The following is a 12,560-nucleotide window of genomic DNA, read 5'->3' on the forward strand; positions in this document are numbered from 1 at the left end:
TCAAGGGGAATGATACAAGTGGGGAAACTGAGGCAGAGGGCAGTTACACGACTTGCCCTTCCCCAAGCAGCAGTGGAGCTCATACGTGACCAAGTCTCCTGGGCGCTGACCCGAGCTCAGCTCACTAATTCAAAATCGCTCTAAGACAACCGGTAGGGTGGTCCCATTTAAACCTTTAACCAGGGGAAAAAAACCAACACCGTGAAGAAAGACAGGTATAGCAAACACAAAGCCCCACCAGCTCCTTGGAGAGACTGGAAAGAATAGGACTCCGACTGCTGGGCTTCCAATTCTCTTGCACGGCTCCATCTCTAATCTCAGCCCAGGCACCGCAGCTCTTTTCTCATTCTCCTGCTGTCTCTTTCCATTTGCCCTCTCGCTGACTGATACACTGATCTCTCGGTCACTCGGCTTTCTGCTCCACTGAGTCCATATTACTAATAACACCTCTGCCACGGCCAGTTTACCTCATGAAGGCAGGAGCACATCATTACAAAATAAACTCATAACTTTGACATTCTAGCAAATACATGCCGTTTGTTATTTTTATGGGTTGAGTCTTTCTAACAGACAAGAGGGCATTACATACCTGCTTCATTTAGATCTTAAAAAAAACCTTTAAACACGCACAAACAACCTGCCCTCCCCAACCAAACAACCAGCGCAGCTCATTTTAGGAGGAAAGGCTTCCCCGAGAGAGGAGCAGCCTGGAGCCTGAGACAACCCGGTCCTTACGGAAGGGATGCTTGGGTCTGACTTCATCCTCACGAGGGCAAAACACCTGAAGTCCTACAACGAGCGCCCGGAACGTAACTCATCTCACCCATAGTACAGAGGAACTCCACATTTCTCAGGATTTGACCTTTTGGGTTGAAATTAAGAAGGTGCTAAATAAAGGGATATGAAAACAGAAGATTTTGATCTGGTTCTAACACTACGCTGGACCAATGAGCTTTCTTCCTGCACAACGTCAGTTAATCACGGCTAGGGTCAGGGAGCCACCGTGCCCACCTAAAGCACTGCCTAACCCGTAAGGCACAAAGTTATCGTTTGCTAACTCCGAATTTATTTTCCTTTGGAGGAGAAAAGGCCCAGCGGTCTGACATTTCACAAAACCCAGCATTTTACAAGCACGGGACGATCCTCACAAAGCTCCCTGTGAGACAGATGTCAGTCGAGGTTTACGGACAGGAGAAACCGAGGCACAGAAGTTATGCAACCAGCCCAGAAACTCAGAAGTCAATGCAAGCACTGTGGTTTTGCACAGAGGGGTTCCCGGGTCTCCCTTCTGAGCTCAAACACCTTCATCTTCCTCTATCAAAATCAGTGCCATGAAAAGGCATAGTAGAAAAGACAGCAGCATAGATTTAGGTTCAAGGAAAAGAGAAGCACAGGCCTCGAGATGCCAGGCACAAGGCTAGCTAAATGCCTTCCACAGAGGAAAATAAAAATAAAGAGGATTTAAACTCCCCATCTATGAACTAATGCAAACGTATGTACATGCAAAATGGGCCGCTGCTGCTGCTTATCTAGAGACACTGTAGACAGCTCAGGTTTACCACTGCTGACAGGCAATGAAAACAGTCTAATATACCGCCTGCTCTCGCCCTTAAATCCCTTTTTGGAGATCAAGATAAATATGCAGTTCCTTTTCCCGAGCGCTCCAGACATTTCCGTGAAGTGGCAGAGCACTGTGAGGGGCTGTGCAACCGAAATCCCTCTGTAACGCTGCGCGAGCGTAGTCTTTACTTGTCAATGTTTGTCAGCAGAGGCAACGTAGTCCCAGGCTGCATTTAAAAGTTGTACCGACGAGCGCTCACTGCCTTCATTTGTATGACACATACATATATATATATATATATATATGTCCGCACGCGTGCGCTTGCACCTCTGCTGAGTGCGGCGGGAGGGATGTGCAATATGGGCACACGCAAGCTCTAAATCAGACCCTGACTTAAGCACAGCCTAAATGCAAAGCAAGCTCCCCGGTGCGGAACCCGTGCAGCCGAGGCTGTCTTCCAGGGCTACGGCTAGGCTGGGTGCTGGTCCCCTGGCCTGCTTCTGCACGTGCGCTCTTCTGGCTTCGCAGGGGCGGCCGGAGATCCTGCCAACTCATTTCGCACATGCAGCTGCACACTGAATCGGGTGCCAGAGGTCGAAAGGCACTGAAGGGCTAGCCAGCTTACAGACAACGAGCGCGGGGCTTGGGAAAAAAATGAATGCGATAGCTCATCCATTCAGCTCTGCTAACCACCTCATCTCTGACCTCAGAGGACTACATTTTTAAAGGCTGACAAGTAATTCAATCTCCAATTAACAATCTTAAATGGTGCAATGCATATTGCTGTATAAATGTTTCCGCAAGAAAATATCCAAGGGTGAAAGAGAATACATCTGCTGGAGAATCCAAAACTGATCCTTCTGCAATTAAAGGATTCGGATATTCCTCAACAAGACACGTGGTCAGCAGAGGCATGAGTGCATTTAGAAATGTTGCTAAATCAGTTAGGCAATGCTAGAAACAAACTCACGGGAGACAAGAGTGCACAGGATTAAACCCTGTGTCTGGTACGACCAGGATCTGTCAAAACGGTAAACTTCAAACCCGGAGAGTTTGGCTCCGCCGGGGAGGTACACTGAGTCGCATGAAGTAGGAGGTTAGGAAGTGAAAGTATCATTAGCCCAAGGCTTACAGAAGGCATCTGCTTAATGACCAAACGCGTGCATGGAAGGGTTAAGTCTGCAGAGCAGGCCCTTCCCAGAGAAAGGTTACTAGCACTCCAGGGAACAGTCAAAGATGCAGCTACCGGAGTCAGCAGCCATAGACCAGAGATCAAGAAAGGTCCAGCAAGAGGGCTGGGAAAGAACAGGTTCCGGGATTTTAAAGCTCAGATACACAACACACGTATACCTGAGTATTGGCAATATTTGACCTCTGATCTCGTGCTTAATCTGATGGCAAAAACAGACAAAAAAGAGCAGCCACGAACAGCAAAACACCAGACAGTAAGCTTCTGGCACCAGAAAAATTTGTTTTAAATTAAAATTCTTTCCACCTATGAAAACTTGGAAACCCAGAAACCATGTTTCTGTCCACCCGGAGTTTGACACGCTACCAGAGGAAGCTGCTGAGGGTGACCGTCCCCACACAGAGATCCCAAACTTGTCCTTTCCGAAGCGAGGACCCCTCACTTCTGTTACTACTCCTTTCCCGCACGTTATCGCAGTGCCTTCGCGTTTCGGATACAATTTCCTTTTTTCCCCACTTCAGCAGCAGCCGGTCTGACGTTTCCGAGTGAGGTGCAGCAAGCAACTGCCTCCCTCCGCCGGAAGGTGCTGCCAGCCAGGTCTGCTGTCCCCTCCGGCAGCAGTCTTTCCCCTGCAAGCACTAACATCAACCGCAACCGGTACAGCAGGACGGCCACCACCTACCTACTCCTTTCGGATTTGATACCAAACAGCCTCCCGGTCACGAGGGACCCAGGTGGGATTCGGATGAGCCACTCAGTCTCCCCTTCCTCTGCTCCTGATGAGACACCTTTCAAGCACGCAGAAAGCATTGCATTTAACAGGGTACGCAGGACAAAACGCTTCCTCTGTGCCCCCATCGCAGCAAAAAGGATGAGGACATCAGTGACGCGGTCGAAAGGAAGCGTTAGATCTAGAACTGCACGTGTTAAAGCTCCACCCGTGATTACAAGAACACACGCTCTATTCCAGATAACGCAACCGTCGACGCCACGTGCTTACAAAGCACGCGGGCAGCACTGTCAACACTTACCTCATTTGGTCCTCCAAAAGCCGCTCTCCCTACCGTAACGGCAAACCGCATTTCTTTTTACTTCAGGGGATCTTTTGGAAAGTACAAAGGAGAACCAGGATCCCTGCAGCCTTTCCAGCCTTTAAAAGCCAGTCCTCAACAGGTTTATAGGCACGTCCTGTGCATATTAATCATTTTCTAGCACTCAAACCCCTGATGACCAGCTGCCTTCTCTGTACTCCTTATCAGAAACTGAGCTGCTAGTTAGTTGAGACATTCGCCACAAAGCTGGTTTGGCTGCAAACTCGATTGGCTCCTATGTTTCATCAAAGATGAAAGATCTGAAAAAATGATGGCAGAGGGCTTGAATGGGAATCATTATGTAACATAAGTGCTGTTATTATTCAGAGCATATCGTGTGTTTACATCAAATATAAGTGCCAGATTTTTATCTGAATAATTTCAATAATTGCAATTCCCATCCCACAATTTATATTATCTGCCAGAAACCTGAAGCAGAAAAGGCGCATGCACATACTATAAATAGCCTGTTTTTCATAAACAGGTAGAAATGATCAGAATGAATGTCTCATCAGAAAACACAATGCAGGAACTTAAAACCTGACTGCTATTATGTGCAGTCAAGCCTCAACAGATCTTACAGTGTTCATTTCTATCACTCAGCTCTTCCCCCCCTACACGTATCGTGTCATTAGAGGGTAAAACAGCAGCAATGCTGAGCAGGAGACCCAAGCTGAGGTAGGACGCCAGCAAGAGCCGTGCTCCCGAGCAGACCGTTCCCCAGCCGTCAGCCTATTCGCACGGCGGCACGAGCGCAGACACCTCTCTCTGCCTGGAGACGGACTGCACTTCTTGCATTTCTAATCCACGAACGTGTGCAGTTCCTGCACTTTTAATTTACGAGCGTTCGGTGGGGGACCCTTCTGACTTGGGAACATATTGGCTCGGTCTAATGCTTGGAGATTATTAAAGTCAGAGCTATACTCCACTATCAAGTCTACAGATCTTTTATTTAGAAGATATGGTGCTCTAAATGCACAAAGAGCTCCCTGTCACCTTCACATTAAAGCCCCTAGTGCCTGGTAAATGGAATTATATAGCTGTCATCTCCTTTCCCCAAAGTTTTAAGAGTACAATGGGCTCATTTTTTCACACTCCATCCCAGCTTCAGAACTAAGAGACCTACTTTGTATTGATTTAAAGTCTCAGAAATAAATAAACCTGCTTCACCAATGTGATTCACAAGAAATTCATGATACACTATTGCATGATATATTTCAAGCTGTGGCTCCAGCTCTTTTTTTCCTTTGGTGAGTGATGGGGGAGGTGGGAGGCAGGGGGAGGTGGGGGGAAGCTGACAGCCTGATGGTTATTGGAGATGGCTACTGACTGCAAATCCAGAAGCAGGTCTTGGCTGGTGGAGCCTTTTTCTTGCTTTAATTTGGTGAGATCAGAAGGGGGAAGGGGAAAAAGCAATTGCACTTCACCTCGGAGGCAGCAGGGGAAGACGCGTCCAGATGGACACTGCGACTGCAGCTGCCCTTTCTACACCACCTTCTGCCTGAAGATCCCAAAGCACCCTACCGCTGCAAAGGGAGCGGGGCTCCACGGCCGATAGGATGCAGAAGAGGCACTCTATCTGTTTGCAGATGGCAAGATGAAACGTTATTGGGAGGAAACGGTTTTTCCACCTTGCAATAATTGATGAGGATTTTTGAAAATTTCTGGATTGCAACAGAAAAATCAAATTTTGCAATCTTGAGATCTGAACAAATATTTTGACTTCTGAAATATTTGCTGTAGGTATTAGAAATAAAAATTAATTTGGAAAGAAAAGTCAGTTGGGGAGGGGGGAAAAAAACAAAACAAAACAAAACAATTTTTCATTTGACCAAAAAAATTCCAAATGAGAAATTCATCAAAACTGATACTTTTTCCTGAAGAGTTCCAGTTTCAGTGAACTAGCATTTTCAAATGAAAAATGTCTTGTCAAAAAATTCCTGCCTAGCTCTCCTTTCACAATGTAGGGAGACTGCCTGTTTTGCTCAAGGTCACTCCATCAGTCAGTGGTAAATCAAAAGGACTCAATATACTTTGCAAACTAAAATTACAGCCCCCTATTCTACATGGTGCAAACACTCATAAATCCCACCTGTCTCAGTTAGGGGTTCCCTAATCTAGACACTAGCCCTCTGAACAGTATTAACGATACTTAAAGATCTTGGTTTGGTCATTGCCTCGGTCTCCTTCTGGAGCCCAGCAGAACCCTCATACTCAGAGTCCATCAAGGGGACAGGCTGCGGTGCAGGTGGGTTTAGGCTTAATCATGCGAGAAGTGACAATTCTCCAATGCCATTTCTAGAGTTCCCACTCGAGTTTCCAGGATGGTGGATCATTTCTATGCAATTCACTGCAGAAAAGACCCACGGGCAGGTCACCCCAATATCCTCCCAGGGACACCCCGAGAGAGGGGAGGCTAGGACCGGTTGTTATGGGATGTGCTTGAAAAGCGCCTTTTTCCGTTCAGCTCCGGTGGAACATCAGGCACCGGAGTTAACGCTCCAGTAATGACAGACCCTGCAGGATCACCAGGAACTGGGATACAGCCCAGGTTACGTGAAACATCTATAGGGTTTAGCATAAATAAGAGTTTCCCCAGAAGGTACGGGAAGAGATTTAGATAGGCAGGATATAGCCACTATGCTAAACTCCTCTTTAGCAGGAATAAAGGCACACACAGCCCCCACAGCACAGGCCCCCATCCACACAGATAAACTGATCAAGTTCCATATTAAAAATGATAGAAGGAGGAAGGAAAAAAAAAAGTCAACAGAAATCTATTAGACTTTCTTCCCTAAGCAAACATAAAGGGACTGATAATGCGATGCCTGGAACGTAAATTGTCTCTAATGGGAACAATACACAAATATCACCACTTAAAGAAAGGCAATTAAAAATAAAATGTAGAAATGGAGGGTGGTGGCTGTTTATTTGCACTCATCTGAAGTCCAGGCATCCATCCTGCTTACATTAATTTCTCCACACAGAGCAGAGACCTTTGTGTTACCAGGACTGCCACCGACCAGGCGCTCCCAGCAGTTAATGCCTCTCACCGGCATTCAAAAATACAAATTCCGCTCTTCCCTATTGCCAAATATTGCTAATCTGAGACCGACTCTTCCAAGAGCTCTACTCTGACCTTGGCGCTCGAACCAGCCTGGCTTTGCTGGGGCGCAAGCAATGGTGACCCATGCCAGGCAGACCTCCAACGACCTGAGGTCCCGCATCGGTTCTAAGAGCCCACGCTGGACGCCAGCCTTGCTCTCACCACGTCCCCTGCCGTAACCGCCCGAGGCACGGCGGTGGCCCCTCCTGCTTCGCCCACCGCGGGAGCCAAGAGCGGGGTAACCTTGGTGAGATCCACGAGAGGAACCGACTGACAGCGAACGCTGCTCAAGTGTCGGTTTCTGTTTGACATTTCCTGGACCCTCTTTGATTAGCATTCTCAAACACCCTGCGCCCATACGTATCTTCCTAATGGTCTTGCTGTGCCACTACAGAAAGATTCATATCATGCATTAATAATTATAATGCTTCTTTGAATGACAGGGATGGCACTTGCTGTTCTAACTCACATGATTGCTCTCACATGATTGCTTTGATCTAATCCCAAGACTGGAGTCATCTTGAGCAGATACTGAGCTATCCCTGCCTTGAATCTCATAAAAAGAGCTTTCCACATTCCGTATTTTACTGTAAAACCCCCAAGCAGCATCAGTCTCATGGGGCTTTTATTTATTTTTCCAGATTGTGAAATTGAAGGGTAAATATTACTGCTCGCAATACCAAGGACCGATCACTCACACAGGACAGACTGCGTAAGCGTCAATTCCTCAGACCAGAGCTCCTCGGAGCTGACCCAGCAGCCCCTCATGCGGGCACAGCACCCCGAGCAGCTCTGCCTGTTCCTCCCAAGCCCTTGACCTGTGGTCTCACCCCGTTACTCGAGTCCCACTGCACCCAACAAGTTCTGCGGCATCCCTCAGCTGAGACCTGCAGACGTCAGGTCAGCGCCAGGCCAAACGACATCCCGACACCCAGGCAGGGTACGTCCACGCGTCAGTCAGAAGACATGAAGAACAACCGACATCAGAGAGCCACGCTGGCTGAAGTGGCCCCAAAACCAACTTGTCTCACTGCGCAGCTTATACCTGGGGGTAACCACCACCCGAGCGAGCTGGTTTCAAGCCAGCTCACATATACACTGCTCCTCTACCTGCCGTGCGGATGCTCCCACCAGTTCAGCGGCAATCCTACCCCGGTTCTGCACCAGCGAAACCAAAAACCTCCTCAAAAGCAGCCACGCCGATCTCAGTTCTGGCTGTGACAGTCAGTACAACTCAGGACTGAATTTCAAATACAAGGATATTCTCTTCTGGCCCTGTGCAAAGGGGTTGTTTGGGTGTTGGGTTTTAAATGCAGGTTGTCAAAACGATCCTTGCAGCAATTATGGTCTGTTGTATCAACAAGTCCTCGGGGACTCATCCGCAGCCATATAATTGACACATACACTCCGCTACCCTGACACGGTATGGCACCGATCATGTTAACGTCTTAACCATGCACAAGCAGTGTCTGCATTAATGAACGATGTACTCGGGAAAGGTCATTGGACAATTGCTGGTACGAGGCTTAGAAGTTTCTTAGATATTTGCATATCGCATTGGCAAACCATCAAGTTTCCACTAATCCGTTCATCTCACTAACACCCTCTTAAAGCTGGTCCTCAGAAATGCGTTCTCCTCCTAAAAAACATCAATTCAGAGGGCCAGAAATAGTGCGTTACTAATCTGGTAAATTGGTTCCTGAGCTCTTTCAGGTCCGGAATAGGTTACACAAGCAAACACATTGTTTAAATTAAGATAATTTGGAAGGCAAAAACTTCCACAGAAAGAAATCCTGTGGATGGGGTTACCTGCCCTGCCAATGCACCACTGCTGGCAGGTACTTTCCACCTGATGAGCTCAAAACACATTGCAAATACAAATGAATGAAGGTGTCAAGACCAAGCTGTCAGCAGGTAACTGCTGTTATACCCACTCTGATCAAAAATGTCAGACCAGAACCAGGCAGGCAGTTGGCTGCAGACTGGCAAACGAAGCCCAGACTTCTGGTTTGGAACCGTGGGGGTTTTTTATTTCATATTTTAGTGGTTTCTGACTCTTCGTCTTCACTGCCTCTTTCCCTACATGTATATAATATACTCCTGGCAGGTGGTACTTGTCAAGCTCACGCTTGGCACACTTGGATGTTCTGGACAAGCCAGGCCAACAGCGTGGTGCCCCGGGGCTGAGCACACGCAGGTTGAGGGCCTGATGCATCATTCGGGCAGGCCAAGCCTGGAGAGTTTGGGGGAAAAATAGCTAAACAGGAGGGAGCAGAAACAGAACAGTCTGCTGGTTAGATTCTTCCCTTCACCTCCAGAAGTGATGACCGCTTCAGACATCCTACCGTGAAGTGCAGCGTGTGGGACAGTTCTTCATCGTCACTCAGAAAATGAACTGTTTGAGATATGAGGTTGAACATCTAAATAATGAACCAAGGTGTATCAAGTTAGTGCCGGTTCCTGAAAATCTCTGCTAAATCTGGCTTCCCTTAGCAAAAGCCTGGAACACGTATCTGTAGAGAAAATGTGACTGAAAGCCACTATTTGTTTACATTAGCAAAACAGTCTTAAAGACAGGATTTCTTTTAAACACAAAAGACAAGGAGGAGCAAACTAATAAAAAATAGGTCAGCAACAGACTTGGTAACACCCTTGTGAGGATGTTCCTGCAATGAAATGTACTCCTGGAAGCTTGAACCATATAAGCAACGCATAAATTGGGAGCGCTGGGCTCTTCAGCCTTACCTCTATTAAACAGAAAACCAATGGAATGCACGGCGGCAGCACGTCACCTATCTCATATGAAATCGCACCATGTTTAGCTTGTGACGAGGAGAGGGAGTTAGGGAGGTGGAGGAAGGTACAGGGGTAGAAAAAGGGGGAGGCAGGGAAAGTTAAAAAAAAAAATAAAAATCTCTGCCTCAGCAAAAGTTTTCATTAAAATTTTAGACAAATGATCTCTGTGTCCTTCTCCCATGCTGCCTGGGGCTCCATGCTATTTCTATGCAAATAACAACCTCGTGGTTTATATCTTATTATTTCCACCGGAGCTGCGGCGACATGACCCGAGACGTGTGTGAGGTAGACAGCAAAAGAGAGAGAGGGAGAGAAAGAGAGGGAGAGGGAGGGAGAGAGATGGAGTGGCTGCTCGCTGAAGTGTGAAAAAATATTGTCAGGAGTGAGCGGCAAGAACAAAAAAAAAATTGCAGGGATAACGTGTTTATTTCAGCCCCTCTCCCCATGTGAACCAGCACCTTTTAAAATTCATTGGGCATCAGGCGATCATGCACAATCCATCTGCTTTCACTTTATCATTTGCATTTCATGCCTCCTGGCTTTTGATGTGCTGATACTTTGATGCAGTCAGGAGACGCGCATTATCATTATTTCAATTTTCAGGGGGGTCAGCGGGCTCAGCACAGGCGCGCGCGCACGCTCACGGGAGAGGAATGAAATGTCATTTCCACCTCTCCACCCCCTGCTGAAACGCAACGGTGAAGACAAAAGGGGTACAGATGAAACGCAGCCCCGGTGCCCCACACGCAGAGCATCACACCTTTTCCCCAGGTCCTTCCCCTGCCCGTCGGTCTGGGCTGTAAACAAAGACAGCTTCATCAGGAGTGGAGGGAAACCTCGTCCAGCTCTCGTGCGGTTTCCTCGTCACCCCTGACAGGCAACGGGGCCGAGAGAATCCTTAAACCTGCCTGATATCAGGTGTCTCACGGCGACGTGCCTCTCCCCTTACAAAGCAGTGACACGGACGCACTGAACAGCCAGCCCGTGATTAGTCAACCTCCAGAACCAAACATTAGCTTCAGCTAAAAATGATATTGACCTTGAGCTCATCATCTAAGTTATAGGTTACAGTCTGGTTTTGGCAGCTGGACCTTTCCCTCTACACCTAAACCCTCAGGCTAGTTTTACATAACGATAATGAACACGACCAGCAACAGATCTGCTGGAACCGAATGTTTGTCACAGTCCCCCTCTGCTCCCTCTGTAAATTAAAAAGAATCCAGTATTTCACAGGAGAAAATTAAAAAAAAAAAAAATCAAAAATCAAACAACTTTCCAGAAAACACCTCCCTGCTCTCTGAAAGCCTAATTGTCTCCCTTGCCGCAGAAACATTTTTGCACTGCACATTCTCTTCTTGCAGAGAGAAGACATTTTGAAGAAGATGTGTACGCAGACACAAGACTACGTGTAAGCTTTGTACAGCATCCTCTGTGAAGATAGGAGTTGAAAGTTAACAATGGAAAAAAATTGTCCCAAATCTCTGACACCTAATTGGGAGAAGCTAAAGGAATATTTGTGTGCAACTGTGTTAGAAAACATTCAGTTCCAACTGCCATGCAAGGCAGCAGTTTCCATTTATTTATCTTTGTTTCAGTCATGATCTTCCCTCAAGACCCTGTCAGCGGGATTGCTGACCTTCTAATTCCCGCGAAGTAAAGCACCGACTTCGCTGCACAGGGCTCTTCTCACCGTCTGCTCTAAGGGAACAAGAAGCAGCCAGGCTCACTCACTCCACAGAGAAGAACCACAATAGGTTTCCACCATGAGACCCTTCTGGAGCCGTATTCACATGAATGAACAAGAACACACCACACATCATGCCCAAATAGCCCCTGCATTCCTACAAGGGAAGACTTTGTCTAATTGGCCCCTGGCTGATAATGACCTGACTTCTAGCCAAAAGAAAATTCAAACTCTCCACCTGAATTCGAAGGACAAGTGTTTAACAGTTTACATGTAAGAACAGGAGACGGAGGCTAAGTCTGAAGCAGATACCGTCTCCATAGCAGGATGATGCAAACGCATCAGCATTCACCGCTCGCTTCACACCCTTCTTAAGATCTCAACTGGACTGAGCTTGGTCATTTCAGGTTAGCGCTGGATGTCATTTCACCACTTCAGATGTACTTCTGGGGCACAGAAGTATGGATCCGTTCCAGAAGCTCTGACCAGAACTGCAGGGACTGGAAGACGAAGCTCATACGAACTGGCAAGGCACATCATGCAACATCCAGGAGTGAGAAGCATCTCCTTCTGCCTATGCCTGCCTTCCGCCAGTGCTTAATTTAGACTAAATCCTTAATTTTTTAAGTGCCTAAAATTTAGTGAGATTAGTCCTATAAAAACAAACATTCACTCCATGGGTAGAGAGTACAGTTAAATCTGGAAAGAAGAGAGCAGAGGAGCAGGACTGAACAGACTGGCCCTGCCATCTGGGAAACTCTGCAGGGCCCCGATGCCCAACAAATGACAGCTGGAACCAGGCAACTTACTCCACTTCAGCAAGCACTAAACTGACTCAATTTCTTTTTAAAGGATGGATCTTCAAATGCCTCTTTTCCTTCCATTGATGCAGGTGTGTGTGATGTGTGTAAGAGATCTAACTGAGGGTGCTGCATCCTAGAGTTGATAGGATCAATGCTTCATTTTCTGCAGAGCCCCCTTTATTCAGGGGAATAATTCAACGAGAGACTATTTTCCTTTTATCTCCCATTGTCAGGCAGGCACTCCTTGAAACGCAGCTTGCGATGAAGCACAACCACCCCAGGTGCTAGAGAGTGCCTGAGAACAAAGCTGCACAATGGGGAAGGGCACTC

At 47.2% G+C, this 12,560-nt stretch overlaps 1 protein-coding gene across 9 annotated transcripts in view; it reads right to left on the reverse strand.

The window, feature by feature from the left end:
- ACACA (acetyl-CoA carboxylase alpha) overlaps nucleotides 1-12,560 on the reverse strand; it is a 140,144-nt gene that overhangs the window by 34,168 nt on the left and 93,416 nt on the right. The gene's annotated exons all lie outside the window — the stretch shown is intronic.

This window comes from Grus americana, chromosome 19 (assembly GCF_028858705.1).
Source record: "Grus americana isolate bGruAme1 chromosome 19, bGruAme1.mat, whole genome shotgun sequence".
Taxonomy (NCBI): Eukaryota; Metazoa; Chordata; class Aves; order Gruiformes; family Gruidae; genus Grus; species Grus americana.